Genomic DNA, 18,207 nt, shown 5'->3' with positions numbered 1-18,207 from the left:
ATGAGCAACTCCTCATTGCCTGAATTCTTGTGGAGCGAAGCAATAAAAACAGCTGTGTATATCTTGAACCGGGTTCATAGTTAGTCAGTTCCTAAAACTCCTTACGAGTTATGGAATGGAAGGAAACCTAGTTTAGGGCACTTACATGTATGGGGCTATCCTGCTGAAGCTAGATTGTAAAATCCACATAAAAGAAAAGTTGACCCTAAAACTAAAAGTTGTTACTTTATTGGTTATTGTTAGTGGTCAAAGGGTTACAGGTTTTATGCACCAACACAGTACCAGAATGTGGAAACTCGAATTGCTAGATTCTTAAAGGATGGTAACATTAGTGGGAGTGAGAAACCACGTAATGTGATATTTGAAGAACATCAAATTTCTTTACCGACTTATGTACATCGTGATAACATTGTTATTTCACGGGTGACTGTTCATAATGATCTAGTGGAACAATAAACTATAGAAGATGTACATATTCATCATGATGATGTTGTCCCACAGGTAACTATTGAAAATGATCCTATGGAACAACAAACTATTGAAGATGTATCACTCCATGATGTAGTTACCACTGATAATACTATGAATGTTTCTCAACTGAAAATTCAAGGAAGACCTCAGAGGGTTCGAAGGTCTGCTATTCCTGATGACTATATAGTATATCTCCAAGAATCAGAGTTTGATATTGGAATCAAGAATGACCCATTAACCTTTTCACAGGCCATAAACGATAATGATTCTCTTAAATGGGTAGATGCCATGAAAGATGAGATGAAGTCCATGAGTGACAATGATGTCTAGGATCTCGTTAAATTACCAACGGGCATTAAGGCGATTGGCTGTAAATGGGTATTTAAAACCAAACGCGACTCGAAGGGTAATATTGAGAGACATAAAGCTAGACTAGTTGCAAAGGGATTCACTCAGAAAGAAGACATTGATTACCATGAAACCTTCTTTCCTGTCTCTAAGAAGGATTCTCTGAGAATCATTTTGGCATTAGTAACTCATTATGATCTAGAGCTTCACCAAATGGATGTGAAAACTGCATTCTTGAATGGGGATTTAGATGAGGAAGTCTACATGAACCAACCTGAGGGATTTAGTGATCAAGGAAAAGAAAATCTAGTGTGCAAACTTAAGAAATCCATATACGGACTTAAACAAGCTTCCAAACAGTGGTATATTAAATTTAACCATATCATTGTTTCCTTCGGATTTATTGAGAACACCTTTGATTGGTGTATATATCTGAAACTTAGTGGGAGTAAATTTATATTTCTGGTCTTATATGTGGATGATATTTTACTTGCTAGTAATGATTTTGGTTTGTTGAGTGATACAAAGACCTTTCTTTCTAAGAACTTTGAAATGAAAGATATGGGTTTAGCTTCTTTCGTTATCGGCATTGAGATATTTCGTGATAGATCTCGTCGGATATTTGGGCTATCACAGAAAACTTATATTGTAAATCAGGTCTTTCCCCCATTATCAAAGGAGATAAGTTCAGTCTAAATCAATGCCCAAAGAATGATCTAGAAAGAGTACAAATGAAGGATATTCCCTATTCTTCCACAGTAGGGAGTCTTATGTAAGCAATGACTTGTACTCGTCCAGACATCAGTTTTACTGTTGGTATGTTAGGCAGATATGTGAGTAATCCTGGCATGGATCATTGGGTTGCAGCAAAGAAGGTGATGACGTATTTAAAGGGGACTAGGGAGTACATGCTTACTTACAGAGCATATGATCGGTTAGAGTGATCGGATATTCAGACTCTGATTATGCAGGATGCCTCGACAGTAGGAAATCTACATCAGGATACATCTTTCTACTTACTGGTGGGGCGATTTCTTATAAGTCCAAGAAACAAACTTGTGTCTCTACTTCTACTATGGAAGCAGATTTTGTGGCATGCTTTGAGGCCACATCTATGGCAATTTGGTTACGGAACTTTATCTCAGGACTTCGGGTTGTCGACATCATTTCGAAGCCGCTGAGAATGTATTATGACAATGTTGCTGCCGTATATTACTCCAAGAATGATAAGCATTCAAGTAGAGCGAAGCATATTGGAGTAAAAGACAATTTTGTGAAGGAATCAGTTCAGAAACAAGAAGTGTCTATTACACACATCAAGACAAGTCTGATGATTTCTGATCCTATGACTAAGGCATTAGCGCCTAAACACTTTTCAGATCTTGTAATGGACATGGGTTTATGTAAAGTTTGATGTAATGGTCATATTATGTTAGACATTTTTTTTCTTATTTATTTAAATGATCATGATATTTGTTGTTTCTGAATATTTCTCATTTTATTATTGTGTGTACATATTTTATTTAATATATGTGAGATATTATGTTGGACCATTTAGTTATAGACTTTTATAGTCTATTCCCTACTTTTGTACCTGTTTGGATGAAGTTATTAGTGTTGTGACTATGGAAGGGAGTATGTCATTATATGATGTATAACCGCCATGATCCACATTAGTAGTTTTGTTCAAATATGGTATCAAGATTATGATGATATAAAGTTGATGGGTTTACTTTCAAATACTGCAGTATGATGTTAGAATCCAAATTATGTTTGAGATTATAATTATGTGGTCATATGGTTCAAGTGGGAGATTGTAAGAATATTCTCTATTATTGTCCCATATACCAATTAGGTAATTGACCGATACTAATCTCATAGAATTGGATTCCAAATAGGAAACCCACTCCTCGTCAAATTAGGGAAAAGGGTCCTACCCTATTTGCACACCTTGATGGGAGGGTGCAAAACTTTATTTAATAGGAATCTAGGTCCTCCTCCTACTCTAACGTTAATCTCATTATTGATTCCATCACCAAGAGAGCATTAAGAGAACTAGTGGGAGAAACCTAGAAGATCCATTGTGTTCGTGATTGGGATTGCAGGAATAAAAATACAGGAAGAATATAATGGCGGCAAATTCTTCATAGTCGATGGTGAACGGTATGCGTCAACCCTTATAGTTTAATTTTGTGATTCAATGATTGTATGGCAAGATCTTATCTGTTGTTATTAGTAGGAATAACATCCTTCATAGGGTTCCTGTTTTAGAAATGTGGCACCACTAAAGATCATTTTGAGAATAAACAAGAATTTTCAAAATATCATTAGCAATAGATAACGGGAGAAAAGAGATACTAGGTGGTGTTTGAATTCATTACAGAGAAGAGGTCTTTTATCTTCTTGATGGATGAGTGATGTTGCAATTGGAGTTGCATGGTGTGGAGAGTCGAGGTGTGGGAAGGTAATGGGGAAAGGTTAGTTTGTCTATTTAAAAGAATATGATTTTCAATTTCTTGGGTTCTGAGCTTTTATTGACTTTGTACATCTGATTGATGCTTTCAAAAGGTTATTTTTTTTTTGCATGGAGGATAGGCCGGACATTTTACTGTCTGTGTTCTACGTGGTCATAGCCTACATATTTGCACTTACGTTTTTTTTTTTTTTTGGGGCGGGGGGGAGAGAATTCGGGATTCATTATCTGATGGGAATAATTTTTTAGGTAATGTATGGATCTGAATGGATGATAATTGTTACATTAGTTGGATTGTGGGATCATCTTATGTCGTTGACCCTTTTTCAAGCATCATTTGGGCTGAAACTTGATGCTTTATAATAGGGTGAAATTTTGGCCTGACAATCTGAATCCGTCCTAGTCCACTTTGAACCTGAACAAGGCTTAGGCCAAGTTTTTTGACCCTGAGAGCGGGTCAGGGTTGGGTCGGGCTTGGGTTGAGGCCTCAGTTTAGCCCAACCCGACCTAACATGGCTCGACATTTAACCCTGAATTTTTATATTAGAATTTAGGGTTCCTATTGGTATTTCATTTTTTTTTATAATTTTTTAATGTATAGGATATGAATGGAAAAAACAGGTCGATCAAGGTTAATCCTCCATTACAGAAGCCAAGGTCAACCCAATCCAGCCCAACTCGACCCAACCCAGCTTTGACAGGGTCAATTAGGGCTGGGTTGGGTTGGGCCTGGTACAAAAACTTCAGACATATTTTTCGTGTCAGCCTATATAGTAAAGTAGGGGTGAAACAGGGTCAGGTTGGGAAGGGTTTCTTAAAACCCTAACCCATCTTTCCCAACACTATGATGGAGAATCTTCTACTTCTTCCGTACAACAACGGAATTCTATTTCTGATTTTCCACCAGTTTATAATCCTCAATTCTTTCGGAGTTATGATCCTACTCATTCTTCTAGACAATCAAATACCCAATTTGAAGAATCTAAAATGATCTCTTATCATAAATATTACTTGCACCACAAGGATGAAATCATTTTATCCCTAAATTAAGGAAATAATAAACATATTTATGTCAAAGGAGTCTTCAAATTTCCCAAATTTGAAGAATATAGCTTTGACATCCTCACTGAAACTGGAGCTACATATGTTGTTTGTCAATGGCATGCTATTCCTGAGCATTATTGAGAGAAAATAGAAAAACCAGTTTATGTCCATGGTGTTTCAGGACCCTTGGCAAGGTTGGAGTTCAAAGCTATCACACCTTGCCTCAACTTGGCCAAAGCATGTGGCACTGGACACCTCACCGTATCCAGTCAACCTATTTTCCCCCAAGATCAGGATTCATGGTAGTCTTTAACACCACAATCTACAACTACAGATCAAAGTTTATCGTATAGTACATCTGCATAGTATGTACATAACCATCTAGTGTCTCTAAGTGATACAATATGTTACAGTTATCTAGAATAACTTATAAACCAACGAATATTTACACAAAAAGATATAACATCTCTCAAGTAGTTCAATACATCAGAGTACTCTCACGCGGAAGTATATACACAAAACATCAGGGTAACACAAACTCTCTCTCTCTCTCTCTCTCTCTCTCTCTCTCTCTCTCTCTCCTTCTAAGAGGTACTGGCCTCTATAGGCATAATCATCACATCTGTAGTCGGTTCCATGTTCAGCTTCAGCCTCTAGAAAATAGGCGAGGTGATCTATGGCCATTGCCTCATAATTAGCGTCAGGAATCGGCAAAACACTGGTTTTGACATTTAGAAAAGTAAATAAGAGGAGTGAACACGTCATGCTCAGTGAGGGGGGTGGGGGCAAGCAAGCATACACAATACAAATGATGCAATGCATGCTCCACACAGATAAATGATGCTCATGAATTCATTTATTATTACGCTACTCCCTACTCCATTACTATGTTTGATAATAAAGGATATAGTGCTACACAATGTAGGTGGTATTCCCTACCTTGTATGTTGGGCCTCAAGAATACAAGCTAGTTGCAGGCAAGAGTCAGCCAATCTTGGTCAGAGCCTCGGTCCCTCGACTAACTCTTAGGTTAGTAACCCCGGGTAGTCAGGCATACAATATGTCGTATCCTACTGTAATCCACCTTTGGATATAGTACATCGTACCACAGAAGTGTACTACTGATCAAGCAGCCACATATATCGGGATTAGTCAGTACCTATCCCCCTACTGACAAGGGGTTGTAGCATTTGGGTGGTAATAACCTAACCCACAATGTCTACATGATGCACAATCATCATCCATTTCACACAATCATACAATGCATTGGGCACTCATTAGTGTCCCAATTTACTTGTCTTACCTATTCCACCTTCTCAGTCCATTAGCATAAATACCAATAAAATGATTATGCACATAATAAATGCATGAGTTGCAGGCAGATCTATACTAAAAACACTCCATAACATAAGATCAAAGCACCCACTCACCTTAGTATTCAAGGCTAAAGAAATCTTCCTTTTGAGTTGGATAAGTTTCCTCACTGCAAATCAATTTCCCTATTCCATAACATACTCAAGTTGTCAAGAATATAATTAAAATTCTACCATCAATCTAAATTAGATGGTTATTCTTGTTCCCATTCTCCTTTTATTAGGTCCCAGTTCAAGTAAGATTCCAATTCAATTCTGGGATCTCGGGAATTGAAGTTCATAAATACTAGATGTTAGAACTCCCTATGGGTTTGAGTTTGAAACCCTATTGAGGAAACCACACAGGAAAAACAAGAACACGAATCTAATAAAATTATGGAGGATCGATTTGTACCTTTCACCTAGTATGCTGAAGATGATTGATGTTGGTCACTCCCACTTTCGCTCTCTTGGCTTGGCTATGGATCTTCTACAGCCCCTTAAACTTCCTTGGTTCTCTCACTTTAGTGGTAAAGTGGGGAAGAGTGAATAATGGATGTAGGGACCCAAAACCTAGTATTTATAATACTGTCCTGCACTCAAAACCCTAAACCACAATGGGTTGAGCCAGCATATCCCTAAGCTTGAGAGTGGAGCGAACCGGTTCATGCAATTTGACTCTCACCCATTTAATCAACCCGAATAATTAATTTAGCCCATAAATCCAACACTAGAACCATCAGTTAAGGGCTAAATTGTCCCTATTTTATATGTATTATAAGTCTTGAACAGGTTTACAAATATGATAGGTCCAACAATAGCCATACTGGTTTCTGGAATGCCCAACTGGTGGGAGATAGTAGAACAACCAGCAGGTCAGTCGTGTCCCACAGGTTCCCTAAACTTTTGCAGAATTAGATTCTGCTCCACTTCCTAAACTCCATACTCAGGGCTGGAATCATGATTCGAGCCCATCGTTGGGCCAATTCCACCCTTTATCAAGTCGGTTGGGTGACAATTCTGCCCAATTTATTTCACAATAGGATTTTCAGGTAAATTTTGTAAAATTTCTATGAAACACCTCCGTTCCTACTCTGTTTTTAGCAAGTATATACTACACATAGCACAAAGGAGAAGGGTTTCATTTATACCTATTAACCCTAGCTTACTAACTCATAATCCTTCTCTTTATGGGATGAACGAATGAAACCTTGACTCATCCAATCCCTTTAATCATAATTACCTATTTCATTTCCTACCAAACCAATATTATTTCAACTTTAGTAGGGTGTTATACTTACCTAAGGATACAGCCGATCTAAGGTATGTCTTAGGTAAGACAATTCTTCCCTTAGTTCCTCCTTTTCTCTTCCTTCCTTCTCCTTCCTTCTTTCCTCTTCTTGTTCTTCCTGTATAAAGTAAGTAATAGGTTTCAAATGGACATTCGGTGGTATCCCCACCTCTTTTATATCCCTCCTCCACTGAACTTGGCTAAGGGCCTGTTTGGTGGAGGGTTATATATATATATATATTTGTATTATATTCAATAACTCACTCATCACACGGCCTACACCATGGGTTCTATACTAATTCTCCCCTATAATACCATTAAAATATGCATAGTAGGGAGGTGTGTGGGGCCCACAACATTTGCACAGAATCTCAAATTCTATTTCTGCAAGGCAAACTGGCTGGCCAGTTCTCTCCCATTAGTTATGCCAAATTTAGCTCCCTTATGGTCTATAACATCCCCTCTATACTTAACACCTTTCCAAGTTGAAATTACTTGTTTGCCCATTCTTCTTGGTTTTTCCTCCAATACTGTTGGCAAGTCAGACAGGTGCATCTGGGGTTATTCCTCTTCTCTTGGCATCCCACTATAGGCAACCATGCCAACATGGGCCTTTCTTGGAACTTTTACTTGTCCACAAGTAAGGTAGACAAGTGAAGTTGGGGTGTTACAAAAGCTCATGAAGTACCCAACTACTTAAGTGGAATAGAATTTACTATTCCCAAAATTCTTTGTTTTCTTCTTTATGCACAATGATTTTATATTGGGAAACACTTTTTTATAGAATCACCTATCTTTAACCATTCTACCACATTCTATAAAATTAACTCTTTCTTCTCAAGAGGTAGTGATACCAATTTTACATCGTCATACCTCTTATATTGAAAAAGATTTTGTCGCACCCTAGTTCCAGTAAACCCAACTCACCATTAGGAATACCAGTGGTGTGAGTAAGACATGTACCCGTCTTACAAACCTACCAGGATCTCTGATAGTAGAACCTTAACATACGCACTCTCACAACACAAACAAACCATTAACAATAGAATCAGAGTATAATAGTGGAATCATAACTTTAAGATGGGGAAACATCTAGTGATATCATATAAGTAACCAAATTATTCTATTACAACTATCCATGGCTTATAAATAATAAGTCCAAAGTATACCATCCACAGTTCTTTATCTGAATAACAAAAGTATGCCACACATCTCATGGTGATGCATAAGCACAGTAATCACCAGCATAAAACTTCATGCTCCTCGGCCTTTAGCATCCACCATAATCAAACCCTACTGAGGTCGAGTCACCACCAAGCAGCACTACTGTACCTGCATCATCATCTAAAAAGGGGCATATACGTGGGGTGAGCTTCCAGCTTGCTCAGTGAGGGGTGGGGTTCATGGACAATCAAGCACAAGCATTCATATATATATAATATTTGATGATGATAGGAATACAGAAATTAAACACATAGTCCATGATATGAATGATGCAATCCATTTGATTATTAATCCACCTAACATTACAACTAAGTCTGGTAAATGCTACTATGACACATTAGGCTGTATCTCTCGAAACTACCATTGACTACACAACGATACAAACCCTAGCTGTGATTAGAAGCCTGTTGAGCCCAGGATGTGACCATCGGTCACCCAACAAACCCTTGATAACCCCCTTTTGGCAATCATTGCATCAGTATCACCATCATGCTGGATAAGTTTCCGCCTCCAGCGAGAATCACATTGTACCACGGGTGTGGCATTCGGGAAAGGTTCATCGAACATATCACTATTAGGTTATCCAACACCTTAGCCCCTGTTGACAAGGGGACGTGGTATGGGGAATGTCACCTAACCACAATATCCTACATGCCATTCATAATGATATAGTTAGTGTGGACTACAGAACACCGAGATCACCATCGGCCATGAAGCGGGTCCATTTTCAAGTATAGCCCCTAGGTACATGATACCAAGAACACATCAGCCACAAGGTATAACCCATAACTATATACCTATCTAGCATACATAGAAGTTGAGTATGGACTACGCAACACTAGGATTCCCATTGGCCACAAAGCGTATCCATTTCCAAATGCAATCCCGGAGTACATGATACTGGGAATACATTGGCCACAAAGTGTAATCCATATAATCAATGCATAAATGCAACATACATACGAAAATCATGGTATTGGTACCACCTTGGCCACACCAGATTCCATCTCACAACATACATCTCATATCATTTCCATCAAAATATAACATGTTATAGTACATCATCATCATTTAAGTAATTTAAATAATCATATAATGGTCCTACACATGCGAGCAGTTCTATAATAATTAAACATTCCCAAAATAAAAGTCAACCATCCCTCACCTTAATAGTGTCTGCCAAATTACGTTCCAAGTGTGTTGACCTGTTGTTCAATTCACTACCGACATCAAGGTACATGCGTGTCTCTGTCCTAGGTACAAATGTAACCGAATGTCAATACTTATTGGGAACATCGGAAGGGGCCATAGGGGTTACCCCCAAAGGATAGATGTACTGTCAATTCTTGACAGTTCAGAGTGTCATCGGATTCAGTCACCGGAAACAGGGTTAGAACCCATCGGATTCATCAGATGTGAATCTGGTGGCCTTGGCAGAGAGCTCCTAAAACTCAGACACTTTACCAGAAACAGCCACTAGGTCTTGGCCCAATGTTTTTGATAGGTGGGTTTTGGGGCTTTTCGGCTGGGTCCGATCACCGGGTATGTTCCGTAGAGTTTTTAGGGGATGTTCCTAGCATAATTTTAAGCTAAATAAATCCTGATTCCATCAGGCCATTTGGGAGATACATCAATTGAAAGATCAAAACCGTAGGTGGTCATTTGGTCACAAGGGTTGCCAGAGTTCACCGAACTTGGTTTGAGCTCTGTAATCACACCGGGGAGGTGCAATGAACATTCCCCTATCTCCGAGAGGTGTTGGGATCAATGATCACCTCTTGTACAACTATACTTGGTCAAAATGAAGAGAGAGAATGTAGTAGGAGAAGTGGAACCTACCTCCAGAAAGGATTTTGACAACGATGCGACAGTCGGGAACCAAGGTGAGCACCAAACTCCTTCTTTCCTTTCTTCTTCTTCCTTCCTCTCCCTCTTTCTTCCTTTCTCTTCTCTTCCTTCCCTCTCCCATGACTTGTACAAGTGAGAAATGAGGAAATAATTCCTCATTTCCATTTATATAGTAAGTTAGGTCCTTAGGGTTTGTTTGGTTGGGTCCCTTCTTCTCAAATTGGGTTAGTCTGGCATTTGGGACACGCAAACCTGTCTCCTTGGACTCATAAGAACATAAGTTACAGGGAATGTGTGGGAGGGCAAGTGTGCTCATCTAGGGTTGTTCTTGATGCGGGAGGTGGGGTCCACAGGCATTGGAGCCCAGGTGCTTCAAGTGGCATATTTTCGGTGGTCAAGACGGTTTGCTATCTTGACTGCTTACTTTCCACCCATTAGTCTTGCACAAGTAGTTACCCTAGGCTGTGCTTATGATCTTCCAGAAATTTTGGTGCATATCGGGATTCGAGTGTGGGGTGTCGAGTCACTTACTGTCTGGGATCAGAAAGTCTGAATCCCCTACAGTTGGATTAGCAAGCAATACATGAGCATGTGGGGTCATCTCTACCTCATCTGCAATGGGCAACCGTGACCAAAACCCTATGGTACTTTTTCACCTCCGATCCGAGACCTATCACAATAGTTCAAATTAGACTGGGTCAGGGCACAGGTGTAACATTCCCCCCACCTTACAAGAATTTCATCCTCAAAATTGAACGCACTTGGTAAATCGAACAATCTGGGGTATTGCTTCTTTATTTCATCTTCTCGCTCCCAGGATGCTTCTTATTCTGGATGATTCATCCCTTTCACCTGGACAAAGAAAACGGTGTGGTTGGGAGAATATGGTCCTTCCGGTCAATAGTCCGAATACTCCACGTAGGCAAAATCCTCGTTTAACTCACGTGGTACGTAAGTCAAGACGTGAGTGGGGTTGGGAATGTACTTCCTCAGCATGGATACATGGAAGACATCATGTTTACTCTCCAAATCTGGTGGTAAATCTATCTGTAGGCCACTAATCTGATCCTCTCCAGTACATTATATGGTCCCATAAATCTAGGACTTAGCTTTCCCTTCTTGCTGAACCGCATTACCCCTTTGACCAAGGAGATCCGCAAGAACACCTTGTCTCCAACCTTGAACTCCAGATGCTTCCTCCTGACATCGGCATAACTCTTTTGTCTGGACTGAGCTACCTTGATCCTTTCTCTAATCACATTCACCTTCTCACAAGTGGCTTGTATCAAATCTGGACCTAGAATGTGCCGCTCACCAACTTCGTCCCAATACAAAGGAGTCCAACATTTCCTACCATATTGTGCCTCGAACGGAGACATACCGATGGTGGCTTGGTAAGTGTTGTTGTAGGAGAACTCAATAAAAGAGGTGTGCTCATCCCAACTATTACTCATATTCATGGCATATGCTCGAAGTAGGTCCTCCAAGGTCTGGATGGTCCTTTCCGAATGTCCATCTGTTTGTCGATGAAATGCCATGCTGAAATTCAATTGTATGCCCATAGCCTTCTGCACACATGTCCAGAACTTGGAAGTAAATCTGGGATCTCGATTGGAGATGATGCTAACAAGTACACCATGCAACCAGATGATATTTTCAATGTACAACTTGTCCAACTTATCCATGGAGAAAGTGACTTTAATTGGGATGAAGTGAGCTACCTTGGTCAAGCGGTCCACAACTACCCAAATGGCATCCTTACCCTTGCTGGTGCAGGGTAAGCCTGTGACGAAGTCCATGGTGATATTCTCCCATTTCTAATCCTGAATAGGTAGTGATTGTAATAAACCATGGGGCAGCATGTGAGGCACCTTCCAACATGCATGGCCACATCATTCTTCATTCCTCTCCAGCAATAGGAACCTTTCACATCCTTGTACATCTTGGTGCTGCCTAGGTGAATGGAGTTTGGAGAGCTGTGTACTTCTCTTAAAACAATATCTCTCAAATCACCATCACTAGGCACACATAATCTCCCTTCGAACTTAAGAATCCCCCCTTCAGTTAGAGAGAAATCTAGGTCCTTCTGATTCCCTTCTTTACAGTCAACTATCAATTTCTACAACTCTACATCAGTACCCTGAGCTGCAATAATTCTATCCCCTAGACTGGGTTGTACCACTAATGCAGATAGTGACAAGATGACACCTTCCACTAGTAGTTCCAAATTCAGTTTCTTGGCCTCTTCTAGGAGATGCTCATTGGTAGTCAAGGATGCAAGATTTAGTGACTAAGATTTCTGACTAAGTGCATCGGCTACCACATTGGCCTTCCCTAGGTGATAGTGGATAGTACAGTCATAATCCTTCATCAATCCAACCAACGCCTCTATCTCATAATGAGGTCCTTTTGGGTGAAGAAGTACTTGAGACTCTTATGGTCACTGTATATCTCAGTCTTCTCACCATATAAGTAATGGCTCCAAATTTTAAAGCCAAAATTACTACTGCCAATTCCAAGTCATGTGTGGGGTAGTTTTTCTCATAGTCCTTCAACTAATGCAATGCGTAGGCAATTACCTTCCTATGGTACATCAACACACAACCCAATCCTAGCTTGGAGGCATCACTGTACACAGCCATACCACCAGTGCTAGTTGGAATAGTCAAAACTGGAGCTGATACCAACCTTTGCCTTAGCTCCTTAAAGCTCTTCTCACAAGCGTTGGACCACTCAAATTTCACACCCTTATGTGTGAGTCGAATCATTGGTGCAGAAATATGGGAGAAGTTCTCAATAAACCTTATGTAGTATCGATCCAAACCCAAAAAACTAAGAATGTCTGCCACATTCTTGGGGGTGTCCCACTCTAGAACTACCTTCACCTTACCTGGGTTAACCTCTATACCCTTATTTAAGACAATGTGATCTGGGAGTGCTACTTGTGAAAGCCATAACTCACACTTACTGAATTTGGTGTAGAGTTGTTTTTCTCTCAGACGTTGCAGTACTAGCCTTAGGTGAACAACATGTTCCTCTGCACTCTTGGAATATACCAAAATCTCATCAATGAGAATAGTTACAAACTTGTCTAAGACATCCTGAAATACCAGTTCATCAAGTCCATGAATGTAGCCAGTGCATTGGTAGTCCAAATGACATCACCAAGAACTCATAATGTCCATACCGAGATTTGAAAGCTGTTTTGCTGACATCACTATCCTTGATTATGAGCTGGTGGTAGCTTGATCTAAGGTCAATCTTGGAGAATACCTTAGCATCTTGTAGTTGATCAAACAAATCATCGATCCTTGGTAAAGGGTATTGGTTCTTGATGGTTAGCTTGTTAAACTCCCTATAGTCAATAGATAACCTTATACTTCTGTCCTTCTTGATGAATAGTATTAGTGCTTCCCAAGGAGACACACTAGGTCTAATGAATCCCTTCTCTAGAAGGTCCTGTAGTTGCACCTATAAGACCTCCAGTTCTATGGGGGCCATGCGGTAAGGAGCTTTTGAAACTAGTGCCGAGCTAGGGAGTAGGTTTACAACAAACTCTTATCTCTCGGTCCAGGGGCAATCCTGTCAAGTCATTCAAAAATACGTCAAGAAATTCCCTTACCACATCCAATTCGGTCAGTGGTCTGAGCTCTATCTCAGTATCTGTCATAGATGCCAAGTACCCTTGACAACCTTGATCCAGTAACTTCTTCATCTGAAGTCCTAATACAATGATCTTTTTGTGTTTCTTTGGCTTCTCCCCCACAAAATTAAACTCTCCCTCATCACGGGGTCTGAAAATTATTACCTTTTCTGCACATAGCACATTGGCTCTGTAAGCAAACAACCAGTCCATCCCCACAATCACATCAAAGTCAGTCATATCCAACTCCATCAAGTGTGCATTCAGGTCATGTCCATTTATGGTCACCGGACATGGTTTATACACATAGTTCAAACCCACCACACTTCTTGTGGGTGTACTCATTGCCAAGCATTGGTTTAAGCTCTTGGGTGGAACTCCCATCTTTTTTGCAAATGTCGGTGACACAAATGAATGGGATGCCCTTGAGTCAAATAAAAAATGGGCAGGCAAAAATGATATCAATAATGTACTTATCACCACTCCTAGGGTTGCTTCTGCATCCTTTGTGGTCATAGCAAATACCCTTCGTTGTGGTCTCTGGCCCTGTGATGATTGGGCTGGCCGATTGGCTACATAAGCTTGCTAGGGCCTAGGTGGTAGAGTATAAGGTGCATCACCCGGTCTTCGATGGGGGCATGTTCAGGCTAGGTGACCTGGATGTTCACCATAGAAGCACCTAGGGCTTGATCCCACAGATTGAGACATATCACTGGATTGGGAGGATTGGAAGGCTTAACTTGCTTTTGGCCTTCTTGATTGGACTGGTGTAGGGTTAATATAAGAGCCTCTTTAGTGCTTGGTGGCTCCCTTAGAATCAGAGGACACTATAGACCTTTTCCCCATTCCTTGTTGAGTCGAGAAATTCTCCTTATATTGATCCTCAATAGACTTGGCCACTTAGACCATTTCAACATATGTCTGCAGTTTCAACCCAACTATAGTAGAATGGATGCTTGGCCTCAACCCCTTTTCAAACTTCTGAGCCTTGGACCTATCATTTTAGATGTGCTCCGGAGCAAAGTAGTGCAGCTCCTCATACCTATATTGGTACTCTAGCACTGATCGGGATCCTTGAACTAGATTGGAGAACTCACTCTCTCTCCTATCCCAAAAGTTCTCAGGGAAGTAATATCCAAAGAAGGTCTTCTTAAAGTCTTCCCAAGTGGGGGTGGGGTTGGTTGCTCTCATAATGGCCTTAGTAGCCCTCCAACAAGCATCAACTTCATTTTGCAATTGGTAGCCGGCATATAATATTTTTTGCTCATCATTACAACCCATCAACTTGAAGACTTTCTCCATACCCCCAATCCATCTTAAGGGAAGCATCTAGTCATGACTTACATTGGAGAAGTATGGGGGCCTCAACGTTTGGAATTTTTCCATCATTTTTCTTAGGTCTATCAAAACCTCTACTTGCACTTGGGCCTATCCTTGCACTTTCCAGGGTACTTGTCCTTGAAATTTCCCTTGTATGTTTCCATGCACCAGGCCTTGCATCCCATCGGATGTCTAAAGGGTGGCTAAACTAGTTGGCACTAGGGATGGTACCAGTGGAGTAGGGGGTGCTGGGGGTGTATTCCAGGCTCCAATAGCAGCCTGGATCTAGGTATCAATCCCAACCATGAACTGATTTTGTCTCTCTTCCACCTCACCCATCATGTTTGCCCATTATGTTGGAAACATCCTGTGCCGAGAGAACTGGTGGGGCCAGTGGCATATTGTGTTGTCTACCCCGGTTTCACGTAGGGGAAGCGGGAGGTGACGCATTAGACTGGGATCGGGTATATCTATGTGACATGATTCCTGTTGAGGAATCCTAGTTAGTCACACATACATAAGTAGCAAGCATGTTAGGTTAACATGCAAAGTGGGTCCCGCATATGTATGCAAAAAGTAATTTAGGGTTAGAGCATGAATAGGTGGGGTCCACCAAGTATTGGAATCTGATCATATGCATAAAAGGGAGGAAATCCCTAATTAAGGAAGCAAATATAATAATATAAAAAAATACAAAAAAATTTCATTCCCAAAAATGTTCACCAAAAATAGGGAGTTTTCACCGGAAATATGGGTTAGTTCACATGAAATATCAGTCATATTTTCGGTGACCAAAACAGAGAGCAATCCTGAAAATTTTTGTTCATCGGAAACACTCACCGGATTCAGGTCCAGTGTTTTTGGTGGACCCAAACACAATATATATAGGCTCGGGATTGGAGAAAGTGAGGAAATTTCCAAGGAAGGTCTTCCAACTCATTCCCCACCTTCCACTTGCGATTTCGCTAATGATTAACACCGCTTACGCATCTAAGGTGAGTTCTTCTTCTTCTCTGACTTAGGTTTTAGGATTTTCTCTTTGTTTTTGGAATTCTTCCTAACCTAGGTTTTATTTTATTAAATCCTAGGAACCTTGTGTTGCAACCATGTCTGACCGCTGTGTTCGTCCCCGCCATGGTGCCGCACAACTGGTTATTCTCGAGGAAGAACAGTATGATCATCGATTGTTCCACTCTGTGGAGGAACAAGATCGATGGGAGAAGTTCGAGTATAGGAATGTCGATCCTAGGACATATATGAGGACAAGGGACATCAGTCAGTTTCACCTCCGCCAATACTTCAAAGACATTAGGTGGTACCGTATCATAAAATCGAATGTGAAGTACTACCCAAGGCTTGTGAGGCTCTTCTACTGCAATCTATGATGTGAGAATCACAGTACTGAGGAGATGAGGATCACCTCAAGGGTGAAGGGGACAATATCTCCTTTGGCATGGCTGAGTTGGCCAACATTTTGATGATCTCCAATGAGGGAAAGTTAGCCTACTGCTCGCCTAGGACTCTATCCTATGAGTTCCAAAACTTTGATGTCTAGGGAGAGATAGACAACATGCTCACAAAGGAGGCTTTTGGGTGGCACTTGACTGCCAATTATCGTGGTACACTAAAGGTCATATGTAGAGCCGTTCAGCTGAATGTCCTCCCTACCAGTGGCCATTTCGATGAGGTATCCATTCTATAGGCCTATGTCACTTACTGTGTCTACATGGGGCTCCAGGCAGAGATGGACAACATGCTCACAAAGGAGGCTTTTGGGTGGCACTTGACTGCCTATTATCATGCTATGTCGAAGGTCATATGCAAAGCCATTCAGTTAAATGTCCTCCCTACAGCGGTCACTTCAATGAGGTATCCATTCTACATGTCTATGTCACTTCTACATGGGGCTGCAGGTCCGCCTCCCTTATCTGTTGATGTGGACCATGGTTACAAGGGTTGAGGAAGGGGGCATGTAGGGTTGGAAACCTCTGCTATGATTGGATTCTGACTGAGATCTTCCTACGGTTTGGTGTGAACTTGGAGGGTGAGGAGAGCTTAGGAACCGATGTCTTGGATTTCAACCAAGATTCTCTAAAAAGATGACTCTGAACATGGAGGAGGTCACTGAGGATGAGGCTGAGGAGGATCAACCAATGGATATAGAGAACTAGCCAGGAGGTGGTCATGGGAGTGGTCACAAGGGTTATAGAGGTGCAATCCCTCCATATCCCTCCATATATGCCTCCTGCTGGGGTGGTTCCACCACCTAATCCTCAGGCTATGGGGACTTTTGTGGCCTCCTCATCTCGTGGCACTAGGGGTGCAAGGTCCTATGGACTCAATGATATGATGGCCCATCTGGATGCCACCACCAATATATTAAGGAGGATGGACACTCATTTGGAGAGTGTGGATAGGAGCTACTGCCTGCTGGACAATCGGGTGGCCTCCCTTGATGCACAGATTAGACAATGGTCATCCACCTTGCCATTCCAGTGTCGGAGCTGGGAGCATAAGGTCAGAACCAGGCTCAAGCCGGTGGGCAAAACCAGCAGTTGGATCAGTAGCAGTAGTGCTTAGGTTGCCACTATAGTCTTGGGATTTCCCTTTCCATATTTTCTTTTCAATTTCATGTTCTAGTTGTTAGTTGAAGTTTATTTTCTGTCATTTGTTTATGTTATTTGAATTCCTAGATTTAGGCTAGTTAGGATTTCCAGCTTTCTGTCATTTATTTTTGGGAAAAATCGATATAAGCCTATGTACTCAGTTCTCTTTTATCTATAATCAAACAACTTTGACACCTATACTTGTCTCCTAATTGTGAAATTTATATTATTTGTTGTCTTTTAGATTTTTATTTAAATCCTAACTCCCTAAGTCATGGTTTGGTTGAGATTGTGAGTTAAGGTAGAGCATCGCGCTCTGATATGAGCATCGTGCTCTGATACGAGCGCCGCGCTCTAATACCAAGCTGTCATAGCCCAGTTCCAGTATACCCAACTCACCATTAGGAATACCAGTGGTGTGAGTAAGACACGTATTTATCTTACAAACCTATCAGGATTTCTAATAGTAGTACCTTAACATATGCACTCTCACAACACAAACCAACCAATAGCAGTGAATCAGGGTATAATAGTGGAATCATAACTTTAAAATGGGGAAACATCTAGTGATATCATATAAGTAACCA

At 40.9% G+C, this 18,207-nt stretch overlaps 1 protein-coding gene across 1 annotated transcript in view; it reads right to left on the bottom strand.

Annotated features, from left to right (window-relative positions):
* Nucleotides 1-8,067: 8,067 nt before the first annotated feature.
* The window catches only part of LOC122066604, a 34,813-nt gene continuing 24,673 nt past the window's right edge, over nt 8,068-18,207 (bottom strand). Inside the window, exon 4 of the transcript XR_006136406.1 lies at nt 8,068-8,323. The gene's annotated coding sequence lies outside the window, so the exon portion shown is untranslated. The remainder of the gene's footprint in view (nt 8,324-18,207) is intronic.

The sequence above is a fragment of the Macadamia integrifolia genome, unplaced genomic scaffold (assembly GCF_013358625.1).
Source record: "Macadamia integrifolia cultivar HAES 741 unplaced genomic scaffold, SCU_Mint_v3 scaffold2488, whole genome shotgun sequence".
NCBI lineage: Eukaryota > Viridiplantae > Streptophyta > Magnoliopsida > Proteales > Proteaceae > Macadamia > Macadamia integrifolia.
Note: the sequence above shows the minus strand (reverse complement) of the source record. Positions and strands in the feature narration are given on the sequence as shown.